This window comes from Chiloscyllium punctatum, chromosome 42 (assembly GCF_047496795.1).
Source record: "Chiloscyllium punctatum isolate Juve2018m chromosome 42, sChiPun1.3, whole genome shotgun sequence".
Classification (NCBI taxonomy): domain Eukaryota; kingdom Metazoa; phylum Chordata; class Chondrichthyes; order Orectolobiformes; family Hemiscylliidae; genus Chiloscyllium; species Chiloscyllium punctatum.
The window spans coordinates 63,921,940-63,938,327 of NC_092780.1; positions in this window are offsets into that span (position 1 = coordinate 63,921,940).

A 16,388-nucleotide genomic window follows, 5' to 3' on the forward strand; every position below is an offset into this window, starting at 1 on the left:
GGTTGGGATATCTGCTCGGCATGGACAGGTTGGACCGAAGGGTTTGTTTCCATGCTGTACATCTCTATGGCTCTATGACTCAATGAACAAAATGTTCATTCAAAACAGACCACAAAGAGTTAACACTTCAAAGCAAGTCTCTCTCTCTCTCTGTGTCTCTCTCTGTCTGGCTCTATCTCAGGTGGCAGTGGCTTCTCAGTTTATTCTGTCCGTTTCACCCTTTTTTTGGAATAAGTCATAGTTTTGGAATCATTTCCCCATGCCTGTCTCTCACATGCACACTATCACAATCATTCAACGATTCAAACAGAGTGTCCTTTAAAATGTCAATTAACATTTAGCAAGTTGCTCAATTCATGTGAAAGGATTTAACAAAATGTCGAATTTATCTGTGGGGCTTCCAAACACTAGGAATCATTTTCCTGATCAGATATTATCTCATACATAGTCTGAAAGGGAGAAGTCTTTCCAACTGCATCGAGGGACTGTCCCGTTGTAGCTTATGACTCCGTGCTCTTCAAAATAAAAATCAACCGGCCTTGTCCACCTTTCTCTATAACCTCATAACTTTAACCGATCATTTTAACACAATGGAGTGTATAATATCTCATAAGTTCCACTGACCATATTAACACAACTGAGTGAGAAAATTACCGAGACTCCCTTCCATTTTCAATGATCTAAAAGGTTCTCCTGGCCATATCTGATAGAGTCAGTTCTCTGTGTGGAACACAGAAACACCAAGGTCACCCCACAGTAAACAAAGAGACATTTCAGCTGGACATATTAACAAAAAGTCTCACATTTCAAATGGCCATATTAAACAAAACATATCAAATTTCAACAGAGGATATTAAACAAAAACAGAATTGACTTAAATTTACCTAAAACTGACGGACCAAATGGTCCTTTTTATCCCTTCCAGGGCCAAGTCTCACTCGGCAAGGGGCAGATCATCTCTTGGGACACAAGGAGTGGTCTGAAGGTAAAATACCTAAGGGACCCCACCACAGGGTTGAGTCTGACACAAACTTTCGGTTGTTTAATCAGCCTAGAGAAATGTTCCCTATGTTGGGAACCGAGTCACGGCACCAGATGGGAACTTGGGAATTCTCGGACCACTCAGAGTTTGTAAAGTAGCACTCTTGTATTGTTAGCAAGCCAGCTGAGAGATCAATAGGCAAAAAGACGAGGTAATCAATCAGGTAGGACTGATAGGCTATCTCTAATTCTCAGGAGAGAGGCAGCATAATTTGTACCCTGAATGTGCACAATCATATCATTTTTCTCCAATTCCCACTGTATAATGTTTCTCGTTTTAATTAGATTCTCATGAGGTAATTCATACACTAGTGTTGTTTTGCATGTAAAATAAACAATTCTGTAAATGTGGTGTTATTGTGTCACTGAGATAATACCGAGGTTACAATCTGTATTACGTTATAGTGACTGTCTGGGAAACAGGCAGTTACTTGATTATGCCAAGATTCATCCATTCCTAATTCCATTCTCATGGTCACTGTGCTTGGCCATTTTAAAAGGCAAGTAATTACTGTGAAAAGGAGACATACAAAGTGGAGGATTTTAGCTATTATTTCCCTAATACTTCATCCCTCTCACACGTATTAGACAAGGCTGGATAACCTCTCCTTTACTGGCTGCTGCATTACAGTTAATAGAAATATGCCAAGGGCTTGAATTTATACATGGAACTGCAATGTAGTTACCATCACGGAGACATGGTCTGGAGAGGATCAGGAATAGGGACTTCCCATTCTGAGGTACAGGGTCTACAAGAGGACAATCCTGTATGCAAGTGTGGAAGGGCTGCTGTGGCGTCAGTTATTGTGGGGAGGAAGGATGATCTCTTTGATGGGTCGTCAAATGGGAGACTTACAAAAGAGGGTTGAAAAGGGTACAAGCTAGGTACATACCCATGAGAAATAAATCTTGGCTATCCAGAGCGAGAGGACCCTGGATGACTAACGATATAGATAAGGATATGAAGAAGAATGATGAGGTATATGATGTAAACCAGAATAGAAAATAGCAATAAATATCAGAAAGGGAATCTCAAATGCAGGAGAGAGCTTAAGGCTACAACAAGGAAGGCTCAGAGGAAGCATAAGGTGTGGATGGAGGGCTGTTCTCAACATAGAGAGTAAAATGTCCTTCAACCATTTTAATAATAAAATATTAGTGAAGGATAGAGTGGGGGTGAGAGAGAAGGGGAAAACATTTTGCTTAATGACCATTTTGTTCACAGAAGCCAGTCTATCCCCAGCTAAAAGAGAGCCTTCCCATAATACCATTGATGGCTCATGTTAGCTCTACCCAGGAACTGACTGTGAATGGGACATTACCAAATTGGAGGGAACACATTCTCTAAACAACCCGCTAATGAGATTCTCTCCCTCACAATGTCACAGCACCTCCAGAAGCCCCAAAAACTCTCTCTGTCTCTATGAGATCCCAGCTGACACAATACTTCCGCAGACAAAATGTCACCAAACTAATCACTATGGATGAGCTGAGCCCTATGAGACACTGTGGACAGGGTGATACTGAATCGTCAATCAATGGTCTTTGATTAGCAAACCTCCTGTGGCCATTGTTTAACTGATGGATACTGGTTAAACATTGTTAGCTCTCTTTCAATACAGTAAAACTATCCACTGTAATTAAAACTGTATTGTCTTACAATCAGCCATCAACCTCTTGTATCCCTCTAAAACCTGGATATGCCTGTACTTCAGGGAATAGGCTGAGACTCCTCTGTGTAGAATGACCATTCTGTGTAAGAGCGGTCTTTAGCTCCTTCTCACGATAACATGAAATTAAAAAAGCATGTCAATGTTGTGGTCCTGTTCGCCGAGCTGGGAATTTGTGTTGCAGACGTTTTGTCCCCTGTCTCGGTGACATCCTCAGTGCTTGGGAGTCTCCTGTGAAGCGCTTCTGTAATGTATCACTATAAATGCTGGAGGAAACATCACAGAAGCACTTCACAGGAGGCTCCCAAGCACTGAGGATGTCACCTAGACAGGGGACGAAACGTTTGCAACACAAATTCCCAGCTTGGGGAACAGAACCACAACAACGAGCACCCGAGCTACAAATCTTCTTACAAACTTTGAGAGTGTCAATTTCACAAGGTCTGAGTACGAGCTTCATTTGAAATTGGACAATTCTTTGACAATTTGGTGTTAGTTAGCAGGTCCCATTACTTAGTATGGGGATCAGGACCAGACATAAATTTCACAAATGTTACCATTTGTGTGATCCTCCCGTCAGCCAGCGTACCTGTACTGGAAGAGGACACATGACAAGGCAAGAAGGAAAACAGCAAAGATGCCTAAATTTTTAAGTTTACAAAATTGTCCCAAAATGTGGTCACTTGCGTGATCCTCACCTGAACCAGCGTACTTGTAATGTAAGAGGACAGACAACGAGGTAAGAAGGTAGACTGGAAAGATCACCTCAATTTAATCCCTGCTACATTTTTCATAATTCTGCTCTGAGCATGATACTGAGCTGAGCCAGTGATTTAGTGCTGTAAGAGAATGCACGGCCAGAGAGAGGGAAGATTGGAGAGATCTATCCTTTAAATTTCTCAGGTTCAGAGTAGGGAGACCATGGGAACTTGACCAGGCCGCCTGTGCTTGTCTTGTTTATTTATTCAGTGTCCTGTCCTGTCTGTGTGTCCTCCCTGCTTGTCCTGTCCTGTCTGTGTTCATCCGTGCTGTACTCTGTACTTTGTTCCCAGTGTGACTCCTCACAGGTAAATGGGATTGTGGGACTCGATACTGTCCAGAGAAGGACTGCCCCTGGGAGGACCGGTCTAACTTGTCCTGCTGGGGTGGGTGGTGCGCGGCCACTGACCCTCTCGCAGAAAATGCAGAAGCACCATGATCAATCCGCGTACTGCAAGAACAAGGTAGGAGATCCTCTGGTTACACCAGGCTCACCAGCTCACATGGTATGGAAGGAAACTGGGGACAGGAGATATGTAACCCCTTTTAGCACCAATTTGTACAGTTGGTCCCTCAGGAATTAGCCATATCAAGGCTCCTTCAAACCAGACAAAATTGACCAAGGGAGGACAAAAATTGTGGGCAGTTATGGAGATCCATCCTGGGACACTGGGTAGATGCTTCAGTGCTGAGACAAATTTAAGGAAGTTGCGACTGGACATCAGCCCGCTGAAGTTACAGAGTGTCATCAGGCCTCAGACCCAACTCCATCCTCCGATTCACTGCCCACTGCCCTGCTGCCATACACCCCCCCCCCAGTACCCTAAGATTTCCCTCCTGACCCCAGAGCCAGACCCACTGGGAAACAAGCTCACTGCAATCATTGCCAGGTGATCACACACCCTCCCCATTATGGCACCTCAGGTAGTTCAGGAGGAGGCAATTGGTGGGTGGGCATCAGGTACAGAGCACCCTGATCAGGCAGCACCCGACCCCACTCCCAGCACCAGACGGAAACACCGTGAGGCTGCAGCTTTGAGATCGCAGACCCGTGACCACCAACACCCCGACATCATGATATGCACTACACCTCTGGACAAGCCCTGGACACACACAGAGGTCTGGGGTATGCCCCAGGATGTCTCAGATCCTCAGGATGCCCAGACTCTCCTGCAATTGGCTGACAGGAGTCACTGGGCACCTGCCCGTCTGTCTATTGAATTTCCAGCCGGACAGTGGAATAGCGACATGAGCACAATCACTGGTTCGAAAATCCTGGTCACACCGTCATTAAGGCAGCCACAAGGCAACAGGCTGACTTCAGGGGAAGGTCCCCAGTACCTGCAGAAGGTAAACAAGTCTGTCCCAGATTTTATTGCTGGCTTTAAGGATATCTGAGCGTCCTCAGTGGGCATCACTTTATCAGAAAATGAAAAGTTAGTGATGCAGACTCTTGTGAACTGCATGCTGCCCCGGCATACTCAAGGTTATAAATCACACAACCTAACCTGGCAGACAGACGGGGGGAGGGTGGGGGGTGGGGGGGGGGGGGGGGGGGGGGGGGGGGAGACACGAACCACTTGAAACAATTGGGACAGATAGGGACTGTTTGAGACTATGAAGTAGAGGGAGGCATACCCCCAGCTCGTGCAGCCAGAATACCAGGGAGCAAGTCGGAGCCCGGCACAGAGAAGTCGGGGCAGGAATAGGGATTAATGTCGGGTATGTGGGAAGTGGATTCTGGATTATTGGTGCTGGAAGAGCACAGCAGTTCAGGCAGCATCCAAGGAGTTTTGACCTGTTTTCGAAGCTCCTTGGATGCTGCCTGAACTGCTGTGCTCTTCCAGCACCACTAATCCAGAATCTGGTTTCCAGCATCTGCAGTCATTGTTTTTCCCGATGTGGGAAGTGGGGTCACTGGGTAAGGGAATGTTGGGCAGCGACCCCTCAGCAGCAGCTGAATGTTTCCACCCACACACTACCCTGGCAGACTCAGCGACACCGTGCCCCTCCACAGAGGCAGCCTCAGCAGGCAGCCTACACTGTGAATGAGCCATTTCCCCACTCCCTGAGACCCTCGCGCTACCACGGGAGGGAGGCTGCCTCTAGACACCTCTCACACTCCCTGTCGGAGAATCCAATGGTGGATATGGAAGTGGGGAGTTGTCTCATTTCAGTTTTGGTGGACCCCAGAGTCACTCACTCATCTGCACCTCCCTCTGCAGAACTCCCCCTCAGTTCCCAAAATGTCCACACTGTGGGTATCTCCGGAGTATCCATGGTAGAACCACTCTCCAATCCAGTCCCCCCTTTAGTGTCAGGTCGGTGACAGTCCCTAACACAGCTATAGCATCCTTATCCTGTCCAGTAGCCCTGTTGGGTTGTAAATTAAATGCCTCCATTCGCTGCTCCCCCCAGGGTCCCACCTTCGAAATTGTAATTCTTGCCCTTATCACGATCCTCATTATGCTTGTTCAACAGTGCTGTGTGTGCACTTGTGTTCACTGCTGCTGCCCCCCCTGCTTCACTGAACACCCAGATCACCAAGATTCACCTGAATGATGACTCTGGCCAAGATTCAGAGCACCCAGACACAGAATACATTGAGTCCGACCAGTCTGAGTCTCAGGGCTACCCGTCTGATAATGAGCCTCCCCCACCAGACAATCCCCGGGGTTAGTGACAGTCCCCCTTTTGCCGCAGGTCCTGGTTATAAAAAGGGGGGAATTGTGAAGAAGGGGAACACATTTTGCCTCGTGACCATTTTGTCCCCAGCTAAAAGAGGGCCTTCCCATAATGCTATTGATGGCTCACATGAGCTATCCCCAGGAACTGACTGTGAATGAGACATTACCAAATCAGAGGGAACACATTCTCTCAACAACCTGCTAATGAGATTCTCTCCCTCACAATGACACAGCACCTCCAGAAGCCCCGAAGACTCTCTCTGTCTCTATGGGACCCCAACTGACACAATACTTCTGCAGACAAAATGTCACCAAACTAATCAATGTGGATGAGCTGAACCCGACTGTGGACAGGGCGAACCTCCTGTTGCCATTGTTTAACTGATGGATACTGGTTAAACATTGTTAGCTCTCTTTCAATACAGTAAAACTATCCACTGTAATTAAAACTGTATTGTCTTACAATCAGCTATCAACCTCTTGTATCCCAATAAAACCTGGATATGTTTGTACTTTGGGGTAGAGGCTGAGACTCCTCTGTGTAGAGTGATGACCATTCTGTGTGTGAGTGGTCTTTGGCTCTTTCCCACGATACCGTGAAATATAAAAGCATATCAATTTCACAAGGTCTGAGTATGAGCTTCATTTGAAATTGGACAATTCTCTGGCAGGGCCCATACTGAACAAACAGCAAAGATGCTCACTGAAGCAAGAGGTAGGGTACTAAAGGAAGTCATTACATCTGTCCTTCCCAAATTCGTTACTAATTGTGAAATGGTGACAATGGTCTTGTTGAAAATATGAGTGTTGAGCAGCTGGGATTTATAGTCACAGCTAATGTCGAGGAGTTGAAAAGCCTGCAGCACTCCCAGTGAGAAATTACCTGGCCCTGGCAGGATACAGCCTGGATTGCTGAAGGAATGAAGGGAGCAAATTGTAGGGTCATTGAAAGAAATTCTCCAGGATTCTCTGAACGCAGGATTAGTGCCAGGGAACTGGAGGATTGCAAATGGGACACCATTGTTTCAGAAAGGAGTAAAAGTTAATACAGGAACCTACATACATGTTAGCTTGGCATCAATAGTGGGATAACTGATAGAGAATATAATACCGACTAAGGTAAATATCCACTGGATAAAAATAAGTTTATACCAGACAGATAACATGGATTTGCCAAGAGCAGGTCATGTCTCGAAAGAAACTTGAGTTCTTTGATGAGGTGACACAGGCAGAGAATGAGAGTACTCCTGTGGATGTTGTATATTGGAACTTTCAAATAGCATTTGATGCCACACAGCAGGATGGTTCCCAAATTAGAAATGTCTGGGATTGGTGAGTCCTCGGCAGCACGGAATTGAAGTTGGTGAAATGAGAAGATACAGGGTGGAGCTGTAGGTGGGCATTTTCCAGTTTGGAAACGAGTTGAAATGAGTGTTTTCCAGGGATTGGTATTCAGATCCTTGCCTCATCTGATTGAGAGATGGGTGTTGTTGCAAACTCTCTAAATGTGTCGATGTTACCGCGATAGGGAGAATTGTGAATCGTGAGAATAGAGTCATGCAGCATGGAAACAGACCCTTCAGCCCACCCAGCCCATGCAGACCATGTTCCCAAACTAAACCAGTTCCACCTGCCATATTAAGGCCCATATTGCTCCAATGCTTTCTTATTCAGGAACTTATCGAAACCGATCAACTCCATTGGTCCATGACAAGTTGGTCAAAATGCACAGATACCTGGCAAATGAATGTCAATGCTGAGAAATGTGAGGGAGTGTATTTTGGTCCAATAAATACAGACAGAAACCACAGGCTCAATGTCACAATTTTGAGGGGAATACAGGAGCTGAGGGACTGAGGGGACCATGTGCATAATTCTATGAAGATTATCCGGCAAGTGGCAAGAGCAGGTAATAAGGATTATCGGATCGTTGGGTTTACAAACAGAGGGATAGAACATGAAAGCAAGGGAGTAATACTACACCCCGGCAAATCATTGGTCAGACGACATTTGGATTATTGTATTCAGTTGCTGGAACCTTATACATTGTTTCCACGAGTTTGTCTGTCAGTATCTGGATGATAGATTACAGAGTTATACAGCACGTAAACAGACTCTTCAGACTAACGTGCCCATGCCGACCAGATTTCATAAAGTGCAGCAGTCCCATTTGACCGCGTTTGGCCCATGTCACTCTTAACCTTTCCTATCCATGTCCCCATCTGGATGCCTTTTAAATGTTGTAACTGTACCTGTCTCCACCACCTCCTCTGGTAGCTCATTCCACACACGCACCAACTTCTGTGTGAAAAGATTGCAGCTCGTGTTCAGTTTTAAATATTTCCCCCTCACCTAAAGACAAAGGCCCTTCCTGAAACTGTGTAAACCTACCCTGGTTTATCGGAGCAAAATGGAACTCCTCACATTTATCGAAATCAAACTCCATCTGCTATTTATCGGCCCACCAGACCAGCTGATCAAGATAATGTTATATGCTCAGGTAACCTTCTTCACTGTCCACTATACCATCATTTTTGGTTAAAAATCACACAACACCAGGTTATATCCAACAGGTTTAATTGGAAGCACTAGCTTTCGGAGCGACGCTCCTTCATCAGGTGGTTGTCATGATGAAGGAGCGATGCTCCGAAAGCTAGTGCTTCCAATTAAACCTGTTGGATTATAACTTGGTGTTGTGTGATTTTTAACTTTGTACACCCCAGTCCAACACCGGTATCTCCAAATCATCAATTTTGGTGCCATGCACAAACATACTAACCACGTCTCCGAAATTCTCATAAAATCATTTATCCAAATGACAAACAACAGTAGACCCAGCGTTGATCCTTGCAGCACACTGCTAGGTGCAGGTCTCCAGTCTTACCAAAACCCTCTACCACCACCCCGTCTCCTACCAGCAAACCAATTTTGTGTAGAGTTGCCTACGTCTCCATAGACCCCATGTGATTGAACATTCCTAACCAGTCTGCCATGCAGAACCTTGGTGAAGACCTTGCTAAAGCCCATGTAAACAATGTCTACCGCTCTGCCTTCATGTATCTTCATGGTCACCTCTTCAAGAATCACAATAAGGTTTGTGAGACATGATTTCCCAGGTACAAAGCCATGTTGGCTATTCCTGACATTTCCAGAATTGCAAGGTCATTCCATCCCTCGTGTTGAAGTTTCCAGAAAGGAAAAGTAGTAAATATGGTGCCCTGGGAGGAGCAGGAACCTGTTTTGGACTCATCTGTGGCAGGAAATATGTCCTCACAGTCATTCTCTAGTTTAGATGGAGAGTCACGAGACAATCCCAGATCACTGTATTCATGGGAATTTGTATCTCAGGTTGTGGATGAGGTTGTTGACTTGCTCACTGAGCTGGTAAGTGTATTCTCAGACATTTCCTCACCATTCTAGGGAACAGAATCAGTGAGCCTCCGGTGAAGCATTGGTGTTCTGTCCTGTTTGCTGTTTAAGTGTCTGGGTCTGCTGGGGTTGGTCATGTCATTTACAGCTTTGCTGATGGTTCTGTTTCTTGTGGTTGGTATATGGGATCCAACTCGACATGGTTGTTCATGGAGTTCCGGGTTCAGTGCCAGGCTTCCAGGAATTCCCGTGAATGTAACTGGCATGTCACAGGATGGATACGTTGTTCCAGTTATACAGTCACAGAGTCATACAGAGCGACAGAATGGAGAGAGACCCTTTGGTCTAAACTGGGTCATGCTGACCAAAATTCTCATCAATACTCAGTCCCTTTCCCTGCACTTGACCCTTGTCCATCTCATCCTTTCCTATCCATGTTATTGACCAAATGCCTTTTAAATGTTGTTAGAGTACCCACCTCACACAATTCCGCTGGTAACCCATTCCACATGTGTAATACCCTCTGTGTAAAAAAGTTGTCCCTCAGGTTCCTTTTATTCTTTCCCCTCAAAACTTCAACTGATGCCCTCTAGTCCTCGATTCCCAACCCTGGGGGAAAAAACCTGATGCATTAACTCTATCCATGCCTCTTATAATGCTCCATAAGATCCTTCTGTAAGATCCCCCCTCACTCTACTACACTCCAAAGAAAAATGTTCTAGCTTGTCTAACTTTTCTCTATAACTCAGACCATTGGATCTTGGCAACAGCCTCGTGAATTCGTTCTGTACTCTTTCCTGTTTCATAACATCCTTCTGACAGCAAGGTGACCAAATCTGAACACAATACTCCAAGTGCGGCCTCACCAATCTCCTGCAAAACTGCAATATAACTTCCCAACTTCAGTACTCAATGCCCTGACTGATGAAGGTCAGTGTGCCTAAAGCCTTTTTCCCTGCCCTGTCTGCCTGGGACTCCTCTTTCAGAGGACCATGTCCCTGAACTCCAAGGTCCCTCTGTTCCACTACACTCCTTATGGCCCTACCATTCATCATGAAACTCCTTCCTTGATTTTATTCTCCAAAATGCAAGTCCTCACACTTATCTATATTAAACTTCATTTGCCATTTCTCAGGCCACTTCTCCAGCTGATCAAAAACCTTCTGCAATTTCTGATAACCTTCCTCATGGTCGATGATATAATATTATCATCTGAAACCTTACTAATCATGTCTAGTACATTCTCATTCAAATTATTGATGGAGATAACAAACAGTAATGGGCCCAGCACTGACCCCTGAGGCATTCCGCTAGTCACAGGCCTCCAGTCTGACAAACATCCTTCCAATATTACCCTCTGCTTCTGACCATCCAACCAATTGTGTATCCAATTTGCCAGCTCCCACTGGATTCCATGTAACCTAACGTTCCAGAGCAGCCTACCATGTGGAACCTTATCAAACGCCTTACTGAGATCCATATAGACTACTTCTACTGCCCTACCCTCGTCAACTTTCCTGGTCACTTCATCAAAGAACTCAAACAAATTTGTGAGGCTTGATCACCCACCCACAAAACCATGCTGCCGACTCCGAATCAAACCCTCTCTTTTCAAATACATGTATATCTTATGTCGAATTGGGGTCCTTCATTGCCTGTGTGTATGTCCAAGTGATAACTGGTCATGCTTCTTGGTGGCTGGTTGGTGTTCGTGTACCCTGGTGGTTAATTTCCTTCCTGTTTGCCCTATGTAGTGCTTTTGACAGTCTTTATGTGGTATTTTGTCTTGAATGCTGGTCCTGTTGTTTGTGGGTATGGGATCCTTTCTCATTGTCAGTAGCTGCTGGGCCACCATGACACCCAGAGATCGGAGTGGTCTGGTGGTCATTTCTGATGGGTCATTAATGTATGGCAATGTAGCCAATGGGTCCGGATGTGTTGTACCTTCCTGTTCTGGTCTGTCATGTTGGTGTTCTTTTTGGGTGCACCTTGTTTCTGTAGACGTTGTGTGGGTGTTCTTCTTCTCCTTTGTACAGTTCCACGGTGCTGCAGTGTGTTAGGACTCACTTAAACAATGGGCTGATACAGCTCTGTTTGTGGGTGTTGGGATGGTTGCTGTTGTAGTTGAATACTTGCTCTGTGTGGGTGTCCTTCCAGTATACGTTGGTCTGGAGCTCCCCACTGGCCTTGCGTTCCAGCATAATCTCCAGGAAGGGGAAACAGTTGTTGATGTCTTATTTTTCCTGGTTATATTTTTTCTTTTATTAAGCAATAGAGTTTACAACACAATCAACACTAACCACTGTATCCAAAAAAACAGTAAATTTACAAGGGAGAGGAGCAGCAAAGTCAGGCCTCAAACCCGACCGTTCAACCAGTTTAAAGAAATGAGGACAAACCTCAAATCCCCATTTCAATCATTACAAAGTGGTAACAATGACATTTGTACATCCAAGAGAGTCCAATTACATAGAAAACAGTGCATCCAATACAGACCCCCAGCAACCCAGCAGGCCAGCCGCGTTGTTGCTCTCTTCTTCCTGAAGGAATTGCATGCTGGGAAGGATGTTGTTGATGAGTTGATGGGTTTCCTTGGCATCAAATGGACAGATAACCACACTCCAGCAAGAAACAATATGTGTCAGACTGGCCTGTCCATTCTATACTGCATTGCCATAGTTAGACAAGAGTCTGCCTTGGGAGGCACAGTGGCTCAGTATTTAGCACCTGCTGCCTCACAGCGCCAGGGAGTTGGGATCGTTTCCAGCCTCGGGATAGTGTCTGTGTGCAGTTTGTACACTCTCCCCGTGTGTGTGTGTGTTTCCTCCAGGTGTTCCGGATTCCTGCCACAATCCAAAGATGTGCAGGTTAGGTGAATTGGTCACACTAACATTGCCCAGAGTGTTCAGGGATGTGTAGGTTAGGTGCATCAGTCAGGGGTAAATGGAGAGTAGTATGGTAGGGAATGGTCCTAATTCGGATAGTCTTCAGAGAGCTGGTGTGGATGTGTTGGGCCGAATGGCCTGTTTCCACACTGCAGGGATTCTATGATTCCATCTTCTATTTGGAAAGTAATTGATCGTCGGTCAAGAAAATCTCCTGTGGAGCATATGTCTGGGCATGCAATGAATGTGAAAGTGCATTTTTGAAAATGAACAAAAACATATCAAAATACAGAAAGTACAAGAGTAATGAACAATTAATATCTGAACTTTGATCTAGGTTTGGCTAACAACCAACTTATCTAACTGTATAAGAGGGCTGGAATATTCTTTGATGACCTAATTGGTTAATTGGAGATGTTCCATTCCAAATAGCCTGACGTTACATTCATATATTCCACCCGGGTACATCGGACCTGATAGTCATTAAATATGGCAGGTCACCAAATGGGACAATGTGCCCATGTTTCTGAAACTCAGCCTTTTTCAATCATCACAATAGAGTCCTCCAAAACACAAATCACAAACTGACTGTATTGTACCTTTCCTACACTGTTTGTGTTTTGATTGTTTCTTGAATCATTTTGATATTTCTTTTCAGCTCAAGACAAGACATGAACTTCAGCTACAGACTGTGTTTCTCTCATGTCACCGTCCATCCTGAAACTGATTTGGAGATGTCGGTGTTGGACTGGGGTGTACAAAGTTAAAAACCACGCAACACCAGGTTATAGTCCAACAGGTTTAATTGGAAGCACTAGCTTTTGGAGCATCGCTCCTTCATCATGACAACCACCTGATGAAGGAGCGACACTCTGAAAGCTAGTGCTTCCAATTAAACCTGTTGGATATAACCTGGTGTTGTGTGATTTTTAACTTTGTACATCCTGAAACTGATCTTCTTTTCGTTTGAAATTTCTTCCCTGAGAAAATCGGTCGGCATGTTGTTGTCAGAACCCAGGCATTAAAATCCTTCAGGTATATTGGGCTACAGCAGAAAACACTTACACCTGAAATGCTATCCTTCACATCTCATTCTTGTGCTGCGTTAAATCGCTCTGTAAAACTTTCCTGAATTCTGACTTTGTAGAAATGACTTAATCCATAAGAGATACTGAGCTCTGACTGAGGCAAAATTATTCAATCAGATAATCAATAGGAAAGGTATGTAAACATAGATTTAAATATTTATTCCAAGAAGATCAAAGTCGTTCAGTTGTTCAGACTGCATGTAGTTTTTGACTGATGTCATTAAGTAAAAAATCCTTTTCATTTCTCAATATGGGGAACAGGAAAATCCTTGTGCTGCACTACAGCATAATGGTGAGCTATCTGCTGAGTTGGCCATGAGATACTCCATGCAGAATCACTGTCTCTGAAACATTAATGCAGTTCCTTTTCAGGATGCTGCCAGACCTGCTGTGTCTCCCTTTATTCTTCTATCCAGACTCCCCGGATCTGCAGTTCTTTATTTTATTGTATTTAATTATATGGTGATTCCTTGATAATTATAATACATTTCAGATTGAAAAATCACACAGCACCAGGTTATCGTCCAACAGGTTTAATTGGAAGCACACTAGGTTCATCAGGTAGTAGGAAGGAGCAACGGTCCAAAAGCTAGTGTGCTTCCAATTAAACCTGTTGGACTATAACCTGGTGATGTGAGATTTTTAACTTTGAACACCTCAGTCCAACACCGGCATCTCCAAATCATACATTTCAGAGATATCATGAAACACGACTTTGATTTGACAGAACACTAACTCTGTGGTCGGTAATGCTCCTCAGTGGTTCAGGTATTGGGCTTTGTAAAACTTTAATAAAACCTCGAAAGCCTTGAATGAAGTTCCACATTTGGCTCAAAGTTGCCGTGTTGCCCCAGAATTCATGGCCCGAGCTGAGTCACACACTGGAGACTATCCAGAGAATGAACATTCGTGAAATTCGTGACCAGAGGCCTCACTCAATGCAATGCTGCTTAGAGACTTGATGGTTCATACACCCAACATTGTTTCACCCTTTTATAATCTTCACGACTTTGTCTTTCCCCCAGTTTCATCTGAACACATTTGTGGTGATGAAAGAGCGTTTCTTTATAAATATGGAAAGCACCAATGGGTGGTCTTTCATTTCATTGGTGTTTTCTTCCTCCCTTGTCAGATTAGTGGGTTTGATCATTCATTTCTGTTCCGTCCTGTGTACGGCTGAGGATCAATGTTCGACTCTGGGAGAATTCTTTTGAGTGGACAGGAGATGGAAAATGAACATGGCTGAATCTGTACGGAAATAATTCAAGATTGTTGAAGTGAAATGTTCATGAAATAACTTTCTTTATGGATAACGATACCTTTGCAAATCAAAGTCAGAAACAGATTGTGTATAATCTGTGAATATCGATGGAATGCATTTTTGTCAGAATGTGCAACTATTCTGCATAATAGATATTCCACACGTTTGCAAGAACGATGAGTTGCTAACCAATGAGAAAGGTAGGACGAGATCAACAAAATGGGAACTGAAGAATCAATATGATAGGTGTGCCTGATAATTATAAATATTTAGACAGGTGAAGTAACTCCAATGAGACTGGTACCCAGTCACCAAGTCACCTTTCCTTTACACGTGTATGGGACATGGAGTCTGCCTCCCTCGCTCAGAGCCAGGCCCTAGAATGAGGTGATTCTCTGAATCTCCTGGATGTACCTATTAGCCAGGGCTCTCTGGCCCAGGGGAACAAGCCCAAGCAAAGATCTCATTGTCAATGAAATCCACCTGGCCCCAGTCCCAGGGATGGAGGCCTGTTCCTTACCATGTAGCTTCTCCTGGGATGTTCTCACCTCCGGTCCAATTCTTCTGTCTCTGACTCAGACGTGAGGGGCGTGTATCAGACTGTAGCCCATCTGTTGTATCTGAAGAGGCCACACTTAGAGCTTTGCATTCAGTTCTGTACGCCGCATTACAAAAGGGAAGTGGAGGCTTTGGAGAGAGTGCAGAAGAGGTTTGCCAGGATGCTGTCTGGCTGAGAGGGGATGAACTATAAAGGGAGATTAGAAAATTTAGGTTGCTTTCTCTGGAGGGGTGGAAGCTGAGGGGAGATTTGATAGAAATACATAAGATTATGGGATATGCAGATAGGATTGATGGTCACAGTATTTGCCTCTGAATTGAAATGTCTAATACTGGGGAGCATGCATTCAAGGTGAGAGGGGGTTAGTTCAATATCTTTTTACACAGAGAGTGGTTGGAGTCTTAAATGTGCAGCCAGGAGTTGTGATGGAGGTAGGTATGATCAGGGTGTTTAAGGGTCTTTTAGATATAAATATGCATGAATATGCAAGGAATGGAGGGCTATGACAGGCAGAAATGATTAGTTTAATTTGGCATCAAGTTTAACACAACTTTCTGGGCTAAAGGGCCCATTCCTGTGTTTTTTCAGTTCTATGTTGTTTGTTTATTTTTGGAGGTTAAATACAAGAGGAAATAATACAGTCGATGGCAGGATCCTTCAGAGTATTGATTTACAGAGGGATCTCGGAGTGACAGGATACAGCTCCCTAAAGTGGAAGTACATGTCGATAAGGTGCTGTAGAGGGTGTATGGCATGCCTGTGTTCATTCATTGGGACATTGTATATAAAAGTTGGCAACTCATGCCGGTTGGCAGCTGTAAGTAAACAGTTAGGTTCCAGTGCAGTAGGGAATGCTGTTCTGGTTATCACACAGTAGGCAGGACATGGAGACTTCGTGTGTAACATTATGAGAAGCAGGAATAAAGTGCAGAGTCGGAGTCATGTTTCGAGGATGGAAATGTCAAATACAAGGTTTTATTGATAAGGTGAGAGGGTGAAGGTTTAAAGGAAGTGTGTGAGGCAACTGTTTCTTTCCTGCGATGTGTGGTAGATGCCTAGAAGGTCCCGT